General features: G+C 44.2%; 1 long non-coding RNA gene across 1 annotated transcript; it reads right to left on the bottom strand.

Annotated features, from left to right (window-relative positions):
• Nucleotides 1–10,315: 10,315 nt before the first annotated feature.
• Nucleotides 10,316–16,501, bottom strand: LOC140630746 (uncharacterized). The gene is made up of 3 exons (XR_012028462.1): nucleotides 15,873–16,501; nucleotides 15,173–15,249; nucleotides 10,316–14,362 (listed from the first exon to the last, which is right to left on the bottom strand). It is a non-coding gene; the product is annotated as an uncharacterized lncRNA (long non-coding RNA).
• Nucleotides 16,502–16,736: the final 235 nt, after the last annotated feature.

The raw sequence follows: 16,736 nt of genomic DNA, 5'->3' as shown, positions 1-16,736 counted from the left end.
AACCCATTCCATGTGTCAGCTTTGCTGAGTATGTCACTTTGCTGAGTTCTCAGAGCTTGGAACAGTGCTTGGCACAGACAGCATGCCCAGTATTTGTTGGGTGGAAGGATGAGTTGGGGAGCAGGAGATCTTTCAGAGGAGAGAGGAAGTGGATTTCCCAGATAGTGAAGAATTCACAAATGATAAGTGTGCAGCTGGTCCAGCGGGATGAGAGCCCGGTGGCAGGAGGAGCACGGAGGGCTCCTATAGAAATGATTCCAATCAGAAAATGAACTGCCAGCTTAACTTGTGTGTCTAGAAGAGTTTGGAGATGAATTAATGATAAGCATATAGGAAACTAAGTCAATGAAAAAAATTGGGCTATTATTAATTCCTAGAAAACATTTTTTTTTTTTTTGTAAGAAAAAAATACAAGAGCACCTGGCTCGGTCGGCTAAGCATCCAGCTCTTGATTTTGGCTCAGGTCATGATTTCAGGGTCGTGAGAGTCCTGTGGAAAATATTCCACACTGTCTCCTGTGAAAATAACCCCAAGCCTCTAAAAAAAATTTTTTTTTCAATGAGGATGATAATAGCGATAATGTTTTTCTCTGACAGGAGTATTCATATTACCACACTTGTTTTCATCCAACTAGAAACATCTACACATTTTATATCTTCATCCAGAAAAGGATCAGTCTGGCTTTCCTTTCTCCCCCATTCATGAAGAAAAATATAACAGGGGTGCCTCAATGGCTCAGTTGGTGAAGCGTCTGCTTTCCGCTCAGGTCATGATCTCAGGATCCTGGGATCGAGTCCCGCATTGGGCTCCCTGCTCAGCAGGGAGTCTACTTCTCCCTCTCCCTCTGCAGCTCCCCTTGCTCATGCTCCCTCTCTCTCAAATAAAAAGTAAAATCTTTGAAAAAGAAAAAAGAATAGGAAAATAATGACTCTTCTTGATTTCTTATTTAAGCAAAGAGCATGGAAGTCTTGCTTCATTAAAATTAAGAAAGAAATGGTGCCATTATGTGGTTTGGCTGAACTGAGCAGAAAGTGGTGGATTGAAGGCTGTACCCACACCACTGCCAACCTGAGACCTCGAAAGAAAAGTAAGATTAGCCTCTGTTCTGCACTGAAAGTTTGTGTCTCCCCCAAATTGGTATGTTGACACCCTCATCGCCAGTGTGATAGTGTTTAGCATGGGGTGTTTTGGAGGTCATTAGGTCATGGGGCTGGAGGCACCATGAATGGGGTTAGTGTCCTTGTAAGAAGAAGCAAGGGAGAGCCTGCTTCCTCTCCTCTGCCCTCTGCCACGTGTAGGAACAATGGCATGATGACCAAGTGACGACCTGGAATAGGGCTCCCACCGGGCACCGGACCTTGGAGGAACGGCCCCTGTTGGGTCCTGGTGAGGCCTGCCCGCTCCACCATCTGTCTAACCAACGGTTAACGATGCTGCTGAAAAGCTACCATGTGAAAACATCTACAGCTATGAGTATTGATCAGGGTGGGTTGAGATCAATAGCTCCAGGAAATAGAACTTTATTTCTCTCTAAAGGAACAGCCCAGGGCAGGTGCTCCAGGTAACCTGGAAGCTCTACTCCATAGGTCAAGGGCCTGGGTTTTTGCAGCCAGGGGGTTTTTATTTCCTGATCAAAGCTGAGTTGTGGTCAGCAGGCAGTGGAACACCATCTGGTCTTAGGGTGTGCCACTGGAGGCATGAGAATGGCCAGGCCACCTGCAGGGTCCAGCTCCCCTATAATTTCATCATTCCTCAGTCTTGAGGGATTGGGTGACCTCCGCTCTCCTACTTCCTTCTGAAAAAGGGTACTGTGTTGGGGATTTGGGGAATGAAACAACCCTGGCACTTGGCTTGACATGTGTAGTCTGTATGACTCAAAACTTAGCTGCCTCTTTGGTTCTTCTGGGGAAGCATGGAAAAGCACATTCTTAAAAAATTACATGTCCAACTAATGAGATGCAGAGTACAAATAACCCAAACCTTAGCATTCCTTGTGACATTGATCTAATCCCTTGAAGAATGCTGGAAAAGAGTCCAGTAAACCAATCAGTTCCTGCAGGCGTCTCTGGGGAAATCTGCCACAGCCAACTGGCTTGCTTTCTGATTTTAACTAAATGAATTTTCACTTCTGCAGAACTGTTGATATAAACATAGTAAATTGTGTTAGCAAGGACAATGCACTCCACCCTGTTCTGCAAGAAAATAGTCCCAAGCAATTAAATCATCAAGCACTACTTCGGCTAATGAACTTCTTTCCTTTTGTGGCACAACAAGGCCAAGAGTAGTTTCTGTGGGCCACAGCTTCATGAGTGGTTTCTGCCACTCCTTGGAAAGGGAGAAAATTATTTTTGCTTTCTGCTAGGTTTTTCTTCTCTTCTGTTTGTTATCTTATATATTTTTGCTGGATGACACAGGGTATGTATTCATGAAATACAGATGACATTTATCTATGAGCTGAGGCAAGTGGATTTTTTCTCTTTGAGAAAATTGCAGCCCCTATGAATGAGTTTTATACTCTGCTGCTGGACTGTTGTGGGGTCCTGAATCTCAAAGAAGGAGAATCAGTGACCTAAGAAGTCTTCTTGTTCTCGATGACAGGAGCCTATCATCTTCTGAGTCCAGCTGAAGCTCAGGGCTGAGTTGTGTTTTCTGATTGCATACATTTCCCCCTTCTTATCCTTGGAAGAAAAGAGATTGTATAAATACCCAAAGTTGCTCATCTCAATTCAGTTGTTTTTTTCCCATTATTCATATAAGGAATGTTTTTCCCTGTATGAAAACCTATATTAATTGAGAGATGAATGGTGGAGTATTGTTGATAATTCTGGGATTCTAATGGACTCTGGTTTTTCTGATGATGAAGAAATACATTTGAGGAAGCTGTATGTTCTTTAGTTTTTAAAAATATTTATTTATTTATTTGAGAGAGAGAGAGAGAGCATGTGCAAGCAAGTGCATGTGAGTCGGGGAAGGACAAAGAGAGAGAGAATCTTAAGCAAACTCTCCACTGAATGTGGAGCCTGACTGGATTGGATGATCCGTCCCAAGACCCTGAGATCATGACCTGAGCTGAACCAAGACTGGGACGATCACCAGACTGAGCAACCCTGGTGTCCCTAAGCTGTATGTTCTTTAAAAAGTATTGGCATAAAAAAAAAAAAGTATTGGCATAGGGACATCTGGGTGGCTCAGTGGTTGGGTGTCTGCCTTCAGTTTGGAGCATGATGCTGCATGCTCTGCTGCAAACACAGAGATTGAGGCCCACATCGGGCTCCCTATGGAGAGCCTACTTCTCCCTCTGCCTATATCTTGGCTCTCTCTCTGTGTCTCTCATTAATAATAATAATAATAATAATAATAATAATAATAATAAAGAACTGGCACAATATTAGCAAACCAAATCTAACAATACATTAAAAAAAATAATTCACTACAGTCAATTGGGATTTATTCCTGGGATGCAGGAGTGGTTCAGTCTTCACAAATCAACCAATGTGATGCATCATATCAACGAGAGAAAAAAATGGGAACTGTAAGAACATTTCAATAGATACAGAAAAAGCATTCAACAAAATATATCACCCCTTCATGATAAAAATGCTCAATAACTGGGCGTTGTATGTAAATGATGAATCACTAGAGTCTACTCCTGAAACTAATATTACACTATATGTTAACTAATTAGAATTTTTTTAACTAATTAGAATTTAAATAAAAATTTGGAGAGAAAAATCCAGATTAAGCAGACTGCAAAGCAAGACGAATGTGAATATCAGCAGAAAGAGCTGGAGAAAGTCTGTAATTCCATCATTACCAATATGTAACAGAGTGCAGGAGGTGTGCCAGGAGGAATGTCTGAGGGCTTCCCTCATGGTGGAGCTCTTCCATCTGGTAGTGCTTCCTCTGGGTCCACCATTGAAGATGTTCATTAAGCCAGCTTGAGCATAGATTGTTCCACAAAACATCAGATGACTCAAATTTGTAGTAAATTCCATGGCATTTTAAAAGTTGAGCTTCTATAGTAAATAACTGGGCATTCTTAATACTTGAATGTGGAATATATGTACAGAGAAAGGAAATAACATTACACTTTATAAGTACTGTAGGTGGAAAATGCAATGTCTTAAATAAAAGTATATTTAAAATTGGCACCAAAACAAACAAAAAAATCCCCCAAAAAACCACAAAAAATGCTCAACCAAGTACACTTAGAAGGAATATACCTTAATGTAATAAAGGCAACATATGAAAACCCCACAGCTAACATCATACTCAATTGTGAAAAACTAAGAGCTTTTCCCCTAAGATCTGGAACAAGACAAGGATGTCCACTCTCATCACTTTTATTCAACATGGTACTAGCAGTCCTATCCACAGCAATCAGACAAGAAAAAAGGAATAAAAGACATCCAAATTGATAAGGAAGAAATAAAACTTTCACTATTTGCAGATAATATGATGCTATACATAGAAAACCCTAAAGACTCCCCCCAAAAGCTACCAGAACTGATAACTGAATTCAGTAAGGCCCCAGGATACAAAATGAATATACAGAAATTTGTGGCATTTCTACACACTAACAATGAAGTATCAGAAAGAGAAATTGAGAAAACAATCCCATTTACAATTTCACCAAAAAAGAATAAGATACCTAGGAATAACCTTGACCAAGGAGGTAAAAGATTGGTACTCTGAAAACTATAAAAACATTGATGAATGAAATTGAAAATGACACAAACAAATGGAAAGACATTTCATGCTCATGGATTGGAAGAACAAATATTGTTAAAATGTCCATACTACAGATTTATTGGAACCTACAGAATTAATGCAATACTTACCAAAATACCAACAGCTTTTTTTCACAAACTATCCTAAATTGTATATGGAACCACAAAAGACCCTAAATAGCCAAAGCAACCTTGAAAATGAAAAACAAAACTGGAGGAGTCACCATCCTAGAGATCAAGTTATACTACAAAGCTGTAGTAATCAAAACACTATGGTACTGGCATAAAAACAGACACATAGATCAACAAAACAGAATAGAAAGCCCAGAACTAAACCCAAACCTATATGGTCAATTAACCTTCAACAAAGGAGGCAAAAATATACAATGGGAAAAAGATGTTCTCTTCAATAAATGGTACTCGAAAACTGGACAGCTACAGGCAAAAGAATGAAAACAGGCCACTTTCTTACACCATACACAAAAATAAAATGGGTTAAAGACCTAAATATGAGGACTGAAACCATAAAAATCCTAGAAAAGAGCACAGGCAGTAAGGTCTCTGACATCAGCCATAACAACTTCTTTCTAGATATGTCTCCTGAGTCATGGAAAAAAATTGGCTATTGGGACCACATCAAAATAAAACGCTTCTGCACAGCAAAGGAAACAATCAACAAAACTACAAGGCAACCTACAGAATAGAAGATACTTGCAAATGACAGATCGAAAAAAGGATGAGTATCCAAAATCTATAAAGAACTTATACAACTCAATACCACCCCTCCAAACATACAATTGAAAAATGGGCAGAAGACATGAAGATATGTCTTCTCCAAAGAAGACATCCAGATGGCCATTATTCATCATCAGGGAAATGCAAATCAAAACCACAGTCTGTCAGAACAACTAATATCAAAAAGATGAGAAATAACAAGTGTTGGCAAGGATGTGGAGAAAAAGGAACCCTCGTGCACTGGGTCAGTGGGAGTGCAAACTGGTGCAGCCACTATGGAAATCAGTAGGGGAATTCCTCAAAATATTAAAAATAGAAATACCATATAATCTAGTAATTCTACTACTGGGTATTTACCCAAAGAACATGAAAACACAACTTTGAAAAGACATGCGGGGATCCCTGGGTGGCGCAGTGGTTTAGCGCCTGCCTTTGGCCCAGGGCGCGATCCTGGAGACCCGGGATCGAATCCCACGTCAGGCTCCCGGTGCATGGAGCCTGCTTCTCCCTCTGCCTGTGTCTCTGCCTCTCTCTCTCTCTCTCTGTGACTATCATAAATAAATAAAAATTTAAAAAAAAATTAAAAAAAAAAAAAAAGAAAAGACATGCGCACCCCTATGTTTATCATGGCATTATTTACAATAGCAAAATTATGGAAGCAGCCCACATGTTCACTGATGGAGTAAAGGACAAAGAAGATGTGGTATGTACACACACACACACACACACACACACAGGAATATGACTCAGCCATATAAAAGAATGGAATCTTGCCACTTGCAACAATGTGGATGGATTCAGAGGATATCATGCTGAGCCCAAATAAGCCGGTCAGAGAAAGACAAATACCATATGATCTCACTCATGTGTGGAATCTAAGAAACAAAGCAAACAAAGAAAAAAAGAGACAAATCAAGAAACAGACTCTTAACTCTAGAGAAGAAACTGATGGCCACCAGAAGGGAGGTGGGTGGGAGGATGAGGGAGACAGGTGATGGGGACTAAGGAAGGCACTTGTCCTGATGAGTGCCAGGTGATGAGTGGAAGAGTTGAATCACCATAATGTACACCTGAAATGCATACGATGCAGTATGTTAACTATCCTGGAAAGTTTTAAAAAGTACTGACATAAATACTACAGATATGAGGAAGGAAAGTAATTTCCTTTAGAGAGCACTTCATTAATGATATGGGATGACTCATTTCTGAAGGTCGCTTGAAAATAAAGAGTGCAAAGTCAAATTCAGCAGAGCTTCTATTTTATTAGTTATGAGACATCTCCAAGGGTTGATCACCACCTCGGGAACCTCAGACTCCAGTGCTCTGAGAAAGTCTTGGACAAGCCGAGGAGCCACAGGACAGAAATTCCCCAGTGAAGGAGTCTTGCTGCAGACAGAAATGGCCCAGCGGCTCTCCGGGGCTGGGGGGCATCCTGGGGAAAGCCCAGCCCGGGTGGGAGTGCCGCAGTGATTGCTGGGGACGGGTGACAGCTGGAGGCTGTGTCCCCCCCCCCACACACACACATTCCCTGCAGCAGACTCTCTTGAAGGGATCTCTGAGAGTCTCACCTCCATGGCCACTCTGGGGAGAGAATCTTATCCTTCCTCTTCTAGTTGTGAAAGGGAGTTTTTGAGTGAAAAAATTCACTCGCGTTATGAAATATTTGGTTAGAAGATAAATTTGATATGCTTGTGGGGATATAAGGAAATCCATGGAAGTAATCATGCACAAATATTACTAATAAAAATTAAACTAATGTCTACTGAGTTAGCAGGTAAAGAGGAAATGTGTCAACTCTACTTCAATTTTAAAAATCCTTCTTACACACAAATATCAAAAGAATGAACAGTTGACCATCAAAAAAATACTAGTAGATGTAATCTTAGAATAAAGAGCAGCTGTTTATATTAAATAAATCTAGTCTTATCAAGACTTTTTTTTAAAAAAAAGAAGAACAAATATATAAATTTGTATCAGGCTAACTATTAATTAAAAGACTTTTAAGAAACTTAAAAAAATGATTTTATTTTTAAGTAGTCTCTACACCCAATATGGGGCTCGAACCTACAACTTCTAGATGAAGAGTCCCATACTCCACTAACTGAGCCTAAGAAACTCTTCTATTAATTTTTAAAAAATATTTAATTAATTTATTTATTTGAGGGAGAGAGCGAGAGAGCGAGAGAGCACAGGAGCAGTGAGGAGGGACAGAGGGAGACGAGGAAGCAGGCTCACCGCTGAGCAGGGACCCTGACCTGGGACTCGATCCCAGGACCCTGAGATCATGACTTGAACCCTAGGCAGACGCTTAACCCACTGAACCACCCAGGTGCCCCAGAAACTCATTTCTATTGGGACTTTTAATCATAATATAGATGGTTTTAGTATTACTTAGCAAAAGCAAAATGAGGGAATTATATACATATAATGGAGCCCTATGTGGGCCCCACCTCAGGACCCTGAGGTCATAACCAAGAGTCCGTTGCATAACTGATTGAGCCACTCAGGCATCCCTAGGGAATTACATTTTAATTCAGATTCATCTAATTGTTCTCATCAAGGCAATCCTTTTGCAAAATTAAATGACTGTGTAAATTTTGGAGTTAAGGAATGGCTGTACATCATCTTGTGATTTTTTCCATAGTGGGAAATAAAAATGCCAACTTGCTACTTAAGTTTGCTCAAGACTTTAGATCTTTTTAGAAGATTGTTGTGGCCTTTCCTAAAATCTTTACACTTACTATATAGGTCAGATAAATCCCTATATACACATTAGTACTTAAAAGTATGTGAATAGGTACATGACTTTAATAAAAATTTTTACAATTCAATAATTAATAACTTTATAAACTGCTTCTTATAAATGTCAGATAATATTGCAGTATATGTGGATTGACAGACTCCATTCATTTGGATAGGAATTTTTTTTAAAGACTTATCTATTTATTCATGAGACACACACAGGGAGGCAGAGACACAGGCAGAGGGAGAAACAGGCTTCCTGCGGGGAGCTGGATGTGGGACTCCATCTCAGGACTCCAGGGTCATGCCCTGAGCCGAAGGGAGATGCTCAACTGCTGAGCCTCCCAGGTGCCCTGGATTGGGAATTTTTAAGATGCATCTATCTCTCTGACAAATACTTAAAATCATGAATTGTTGTGTGGTGTTATGATGTCACTTAAATGTACTTTATCGAATCCCTAGTTGGGATGGCTCCCTGGGCTAATGCAAAATTCAGGTAATTACTGAGTGATTTTAATTTATCTAGAAATTTGTCTTGAATTAAAATTCACAGGCACAAACAATCCCCAGTTTGTATGTGTGTGTGTATGTGTGTGAGTGTAAATATACTAGTTGTTTTTATTGAACACTCAGTAAATCTCACTTAGAGGATATTGCCTCTTCAATTCTGGTAAAGAACAATCTTTTAGGTCCTCCCAGGGGATGTAGTGTGAGTTCGGGCGGGTGGGACATTTGTGATGGAACTAACCCAGCATTTTTCTGTCCCAGATCTTTGAAGCCCTTCTGCAACATGTCAAGAGTTTTATAGCATCTGAACTTCCTTTGCGTCATTGGACGGATCTGATGACGTGTCATCCAACAGAACCAAGTGTGAGAATCTCACCCACACGTGCAAATGCAGAATCTCTGTTAAGTCCACACACTGCGGGGGTGCCTGGGGGGCTCAGGGGTTGAGCATCTGCTTTCGGCTCAGGACGTGACCCCGGGGTTCCTGGGATGGAGTCCCGTATCGGAGTCCCCACAGGGAGCCTGCTTCTCCCTCTGCCTGTGTCTCTGCCTCTCTCTGTGTCTCTCAGGAATAAATAAATAAAATCTTAATAAAAAAAAAAAGTCCACATATGCAGATAGATTCAGCCTGACGTCATGTTTCTCTTCCATTGATTGATCATCCTCAAAAATTTCCATAAGCAGTCTGTAGATTATTGCTTATATAAATACACAAATTCTGAATCCCATCAGCAGGTAAGGTTCTCTTTCAGAGTCTGATTTTACACCTTACACCTGGGCCCCTGGGATCCCACCCTAATTCCCAGCTTGTGGTGGATAGGGATTGGATCTGAGGGAAATTGCTATTATTATTATTTTTTGCATGGAGCCTTCCTCTGGCGAGGCAGTGACAGCACCTCTAAGCCAGGGAGGAGCAGCTCCTCAGCATCTCTAACGGATGGATGCCAGGAGCATGACTGTGTTTCTTGGGAATCTGCTTAACTCCGGAATTTCACCTAATGGGGCTAGTCAGAAGATAGTGTTCTATGAACTTTCTTTTTCAGGAAACAGCCCAACTGTCTAAATAAGACATATGCCATGATACTTAACAGTTCTGTGTGGGACCCAGGAAATTTAACAAAAATCCCCTACCCCTGGACAAGCAGAGCAGGACTAACTCCATTTTGTGCTACACCCGCCACCTCCCATATGACCCCCACATGACCTGCTTATTGCTTAAGGCGCTGCCCCCCTCCAGTCAAGCCGCTGGGCACACCCTAATCGGAAATCGGCTCATAACAATGTAACCCTGCCTTGTGCCCGCCAAAACTGCGCGCCAATTCTGACCAAAGTAATAGGCCAGCTCAAGTGGATACTATAGGGTAAGGTGTAATTCAATCGGCCACCTGCGTGCGGACCGATGACTGTGCAACTTTCTGCGTATCCCATGGGCCTCTGGCCCCTATAAAGCTGCTACGCCTCTTAGTTTCGGGGTCCAAGTCCCTGCTCCGCTGTGTCGGGTGCACTTGGACCCAAGCTCGAGCTTGTAAATAAACCCTCGTGTGTTTGCATCGGTGTCAGCTCCTTGGTGGTTTCTCGGATTCGCAATCTTGGGCACAACATTCTGGTACAAATAAAACAATTTATTATGTAAGAGCTTTTAATAACAGAGGGCTGACCAAGAGAAGTCAAGCATTTGGAGCCAGACTAGTGGCTTCTTAAATGCAATACGAGGCTCCGGGCAGCTCCAAAACAGCAGGACGGAGACAGTGCTGGTTCCCTGCACTTGGGGGGACCCCACTTTGTAAGGTCTACTGAGTAAGTTACTGCCAAATGTCTTTGCAAACGTTCCATTGGTGGCTTCCCGACCAACACAGTAGATCTCCAGGTTTCTAACCCTTGAGTAAATGTTGGTTTGACTGAACATCTTTGTCTCTGTGTTTTTGTTTTCAAGCAGGATACACAGCCGTGGTTGGGTCTGGCATAGGGAGGCTAAGTCCGGAGCATGTCAGGAGGGTTTGGGTCTACCTGCAGCCTGCAAATGCTCCCTGATATCCTTTTTGAATGAGTTGAGTCCCAGTTGCTCCCAACCTGTGGCTTTCTTCAGTTCACAAAATCACATGGAACCTTCCTTTTTGTGTCCAAGTGGATGCTTTACGAAAGGTAAGGGACTCTGACCCGGCCACAGAAAGTCTCTGAGTTGGGATACCTGAGTGGCTCAGCGGTTGAGCGCCTGCCTTCAGCCCAGGTCGTGATCCCGGAGTCCTGGGATCCAGTCCCACGTCGGGCCCCTGCATGGAGCCTGCTTCTCCCTCTGCCTGTGTCTCTGCCTCTCTCTCTCCATGTCTCTCATGAATAAATAAATAAATTCTTAAAAAAAAAAGAAAGTCTCTGAGTTGCAGTCACCTTGAAGCAATACATTAAGGATCTGAACTTGACGTCCTTGTTCAGTTTTCCATGGGCATCAGCAACAGTCCTTGTGCTGTCCCCACAGTTCTGGAATTCCTAGTACTTTCCATGTCGCTATGTAGAAGAGGCGACCCTGATGCACACAGTCCTGGCCTTTCTGACATGCCAGCTGCCAGGTGACTGCAGCAAGAACTTCGTCATTCCATCACCAGATCCCAAGAACTCCTAGGGTCCCAGGCATTAGAATATTAACAAGAACTTCATCATCTGCTTCGTCACCACCAGGTCCCTGAATCCAAACACCCCGTATTTCCCTGAGGTTCTGGGGTTTGCCATGTACTCTTTCTTCCCTCTTAATTTCTATCCTAGTCAACATTTTTTTAAATTTGTTTTCAAGCAAAGATATCAGTTCCTGTCAACTCAAGCAAGTCTACAGTATATTCTTGATGCAATACCCAGAGAGGTGCCATTTAACATTTAAACATTAGCCTGGTGGTGTCACTTCTCTGCCCAAGACTTCAACGTCTCCTGCCTCATTCAGTGTAAAGCCAAAGTTCCCACTGGAGCTTCATTAGGTCCTGTACCATGTGGTTCTTATTCCTTCTTCGGCTTCACCCATTGACCCGTTTTCCTCTTCTTCACTCATTGTTACCCAAAACTAGGCCACACGTGCTCCCACCTTGGGACGTTTTTACTTATTTCTTCCTCTACTTTTTTTCCCCTACTCCCCAAGCTATAGGTACGTCTCATGCCTTCCTCCTTCAAGGCCTTGCTGAAATGTCACCTTCTCTCTGAGGTCTCCTCTGAAGACTTTATTTAAAATTATAGGGGCACTTGGGTGGCTCAGTCTGTTAGGTGTCTGCCCTTGGCTCAGGTTATGATCTCAGGGTCCTGGGATTGAGCCCCGAGTTGGGCTCCCTGCTCAACGTGGAGCCTGCTTCTCCCTCTGCCCTTCGCCTGTGCTCATGCTCTGTCTCACTCTCTTGCTCTCAAATAAATAAAATATTTTAAAAATCATAACCCTCCTATGAGTCTTCTTCTCCCCCTCTTTGTCCTTTCTCCATCTCTCTAGCCTGTATCACCATCTGACATATTATATATTTTACTTCATTAGCTCTCGGCTCTATAAGGACGATCTCCCTGCTCCTGTTTTGCTCACTGATGTAACCTTAGCTCCCGGAACAGGGCTGCTGTGCTCAGCATACTAATGCCCTTTGTTTAATGTTTTTGATTCTTTCTCTACTTCTATGTGGCTGTCATCTGTAGAACTGTCTCAGGTTTATTAACCCAGTTTTCTGCTGTATTTTTCTGCTGTCTATCCACTGACTGAAATCATATCTCAGCTACTGCAATGCACAGTGCTACTGTTTCAATTAGACTTATTTCTTTAATCAGATTATGGGTCTGTGGTGAACTTTTTAAACCCTTTTGCTTATTTTCCTAAACTTTCTCTCCACTCCTGCAATAATTTGTTATCTTACAGATTCTGTTTTGTTAACTTTAATCTGTATCATTTGTGATTTTTTTTCCCCTTTGGCTTTTTTTCCTTTGCACTTCTGTCTATAGTCCTGTCTCTTGGCTTGACTAGTGCTTTTTGATCGAATGCTGGAAAAAGTATGTAAAAATTGCAGAAACTCCAGCTGTCTTCCTCTAAAGAATTCTTGCCTTTCCTTCTGCTCGTTAGATCGCTCCAAACTGTATTCTAAACTATGTGATAATCATGTAGTTTGAATTCAGTCAAGTGGCCCTTATCACTACTCTTTCAAGAGTAGCTGTAAGAATCCGTAATGTTGCAGATGCAATTTCTGTAAAAGTCTCTTCATTAGTGTTCATGGCCATTTTAGCTTTTGGGAGGCTTGGATCCTGCCTCGCATGACACCTATCCAGAAATAAATCCTTACATCATGAGAATTTTGACCTGTTTGAAAAGCACTAGATCACCTACTTCATCTTGAGTGGACCGCTTGTCAGTCCTTGAGGAGGAGAGAAATTTGAAAGTTATTATAGTGTGTGTGGTGGGGGAGGAGCCTTTGCCTGTGAGGATGCCTCCCATCTTTAAGCATTTTGTCAACCCTGGTGTTGAATAGCCACCTGCTGGTTATGACTTAGATACTTCCTTTTTTTTTTTTTTTTTTTTATAGACTAGCTCCTTTTCTTCTTTTTTTTTTCCAATGACATTGACTTTTTTTTTAATTTTTATTTATTTATGATAGTCACACAGAGAGAGAGAGAGAGAGAGGCAGAGACACAGGCAGAGGGAGAAGCAGGCTCCATGCACCGGGAGCCTGATGTGGGTTCGATCCCGGGTCTCCAGGATCGCGCCCTGGGCCAAAGGCAGGCGCTAAACCGCTGTGCCACCCAGGGATCCCCGACTTAGATACTTCTTAGTGGTTTATAGTTTATGTGTGTGTTTGTATTAGTAAGATGATACTTTGTTTAAAAAAAATATCCCAACTTGGGGCTCTTGGGTGGCTCAGCAGTTGAGTGTCTGCCTTTGGCTCAGGTCACGACCCCGTGGTCCTGGGATCGAGTTCTGCATCGGGCTCCCCACAGGGAGCCTGCTTCTCCCTCTGGCTACGTCTCTGCCTCTCTCTGTGTCTCTCATGAATCAATAAATAAAATCTTAAAAAAAAGAAAAAAAGGGAAAAAGAAAAACAGGATCCTCGGTTTCTCAGTCAGTTAAGTGCCTGCCTTTGGTTCAGGTCATGATCTTCAGATCTTGGGATTGAGCTCCTTGTCAGGTTTCCTGCTCAACGAGGAGTCTGCTTCTTCCTCTGCCCCTAACCCCACTTATGCTCTCTCTCTCTCTCCCTCAAATAAATAAATACAATCTTAAAAAAAAGAATGTTGAAAAACTTGTATCTGTCTTCCTAGTAAGATTTTAGATTAAAGGAAAAAATAAATTTCAAAGCTAATATTATTTCTCAGTTCCTCTGTACAAGAAACAGCTGGGCTTTTTTTTTCTTTTAGAAAGAGAGGACTCCCCCCCCCCCATATCAAAATAATACCAGTAGAAGTAATATTTTACTCTCCTTTTCATGGACATTAAGGAGCCTCTGGTAGTTATTTCAGATTCACGATGCCTAAAGATGTGTATCAGTAAATATAAAACACCCAACAGTAGGCTTATTCAGCTGTTCTTAAAGGAGCTCTGTTTGTATTCAAATCTTGTAACAGCCCAGTTTGTCTTGAAGATTTAAGATGAACAACTCAAAATTCATCCTCCTCCTTCAGTAGAAATAAAAGTGACTCTGATGGTGCTGAAAGCATAAACACAGTGCATAAGCTTGTTTGCTTAATTAATGACTGTGCCAGAGACACCCTCCACCCCTCCTAACCTTTGCCTTCCCCAATTGGTGCGTCCTTGAGGCTCTTTCTCTCAGTAGATCTCCTTGGGCAGTGCTCAGCAGACCCTCAAAGCTCCCCTGGGGTGGGTGGGCTTCACCTAACTTTAGCATTGCTAAAGAGGCAATACCTGCTGGGGGGTTAGCGCACCTGGATCAGCACACCTAAGGTCCCTGGCTACATGGGGTAGGAGCTTCAATCTGTCCTCCACTGGCAATTAATATGAGGAAACAGAAGGTGACTGGGAGTTCACAGTGCTCCTGTGTGCAGTAGGGTGCTCTGAGATAAAGCTGGACCATTCTGGAGTCCAGCTGGTGCTTCCCTGAGGGCGAGCAGTTGTCAAGGTGTGTGGAGGGAGCTTCAGATATTCCTTCTCCCACCCAGGATCTGGCCGCTTGACCTAAACTGGTTAGAGCCCACGTTGAAGACGCAGGCAAAAATCCACCGGTTATCGTGGTCCAGTTCTACTGGTGGCCCAGGAAGGGTGCTGGCACTCTGGGGACCCACCTGCCTAAGGGTTCCTTAGGAAGGACCTCTTGGTAACTAACAGTGGCAGAGATGCAGCTATCCGGGGACCAAGCTGAGAAGGAAGGTCAGAAGCAGAGGCTAGGAGCCCAAAATGTGTTGCTGCCCCAAGGTGAGGGAGAGAGAGGGAGAGAGAGGGAGAGAGAGGGAGAGAGAGAGAGAGAGAGAGAGGAAGCCACTGGCCTCGTCCAGAGACATACCCGCAAAGTGCACAATGTCAGTCTCTATCCAGGCACTTCCATCCTTAACCAGGGAGCTGAAGAGACGCATATGTGACCTGGAGGGAATAATAAGGTAAGGAAAGGGGGGAAGTCCCCTCTGCCCAATAGATCCTGCTCACCCTGGCCTTGGGCCACAGACACACTCCTGAGGCTTGAGCTTCCATGGTTGCCTGGACCTGCATCTCTTCTCGTGAAGAAGAGGACCCCTGGGGAGCCAGGTCCTCAGGCAGCACCTCTGGACTGTGAGCCTCTTGGGTCGTTCACCTGGCCACTCTTGCATCACCTGTCCTCTCCCACCCTCCCCCTCCAGCAAACAGTTTCCAGGATTCTTGCCTTTGTACCTCTGTTCTCTCTGGGAACAAAAACAGGCTGGGGCTCTTCTGCATGTGCAACATCCCCTGGACTCCACTAAAGGCAGAAGTGACCCAAACCTCCTCCTCTTCCTCTTCCTCCTCTTCCTCTTCTATACCTGGGCCTGGCTTTTGTGAGTGTTTGAAGTGAGTGTTTGAAGCTGCCTTTCTCCCATCCTTGTCAGCACCCCTCCTACTGTGAACTCCATGAGGTCAGAGGTCATATCTTACTCACTTTTTTCTTTGGATATCTCCTCCCCCATTCCTCCACCCCAAACAGGCTTAGCAAAGCCCCCCCCCCCCCCATACAGTAGGTACTCAGTTAATACTTAGTGAGCCGAAGCAGGAAGGCAAGGACGTTCTTCTCCGAGAGTTTGGATGATGTCCAGCGGCCTCTTTACCCTTGCTCCCCAGGTCTCCAGGTGCAGGTGGCTGTGTGCAGGGCAAGGCCCCTCTGCGTCCCCAAGGAGAAAGCCCCCCTCCCCCAAGGTGAGAGAAGGGGGTGGGATGCAAGGCATGCTCTCAGCTGGGCTGTGGCCGCTGCCCTAGCAGGCTTTGCTCCTAGCCCAGCTGGAGAACTGCCGGTCCGCCTGAACCCGGAGCACCCATAGGGGTGGGGGTGGGGGGAGCACTCTGCTGGCCCCCCGTTGTGGCATTCAGCGGCTGCACCCCAGCATCCTCTCCAGTCGGATCTCAGCCTTGGATTCTGGAGGCTGCCCTGCAGCTCCGTCCACGTTGGCCTCCAGCCTCAGAAGGGGCTCGGGGCGCCCCTGACACCGGGGCAGGCTTCACCCGCTTAAAAATAGCAGAACTTTCTTCAGCCGAAGAGGGTTTGCACTCCAGGATTCCGCCTCCAAGACCTGACCCTCCGGACCTAGTAGTGATGGAGGGGAGGGAGGGAGCTGGAAGCGGGCAGGAGTGGAAAGGACCCCTTTTGTTTTGCCGGGGAGCTCTCAACGCTCCCCCCGCCCCCCCAGCCCCGAAGCCCATTCTGAGCTTTGGGCGCCACCTGCTGGCCGCCGGGCAGGACTGGACGGAGAGGACCTGCCTGTGCCCAGAGAGCGCGGAGAAGAAGGCCCCCGAACCCCCCACCACCCCCGCTGGCCTAGGAGCTGCGGCCACTTCCGCCCAGGGGACCCTGGTGCTGGATGCGCCTTGGGCGCCATCGGGTCCACGTCCTTAGCGGACAGGAC

This window comes from Canis lupus, chromosome 3 (genome assembly GCF_048164855.1).
Source record: "Canis lupus baileyi chromosome 3, mCanLup2.hap1, whole genome shotgun sequence".
Taxonomy (NCBI): Eukaryota; Metazoa; Chordata; class Mammalia; order Carnivora; family Canidae; genus Canis; species Canis lupus.
This window is presented reverse-complemented; position numbering and strand designations above follow the sequence as displayed.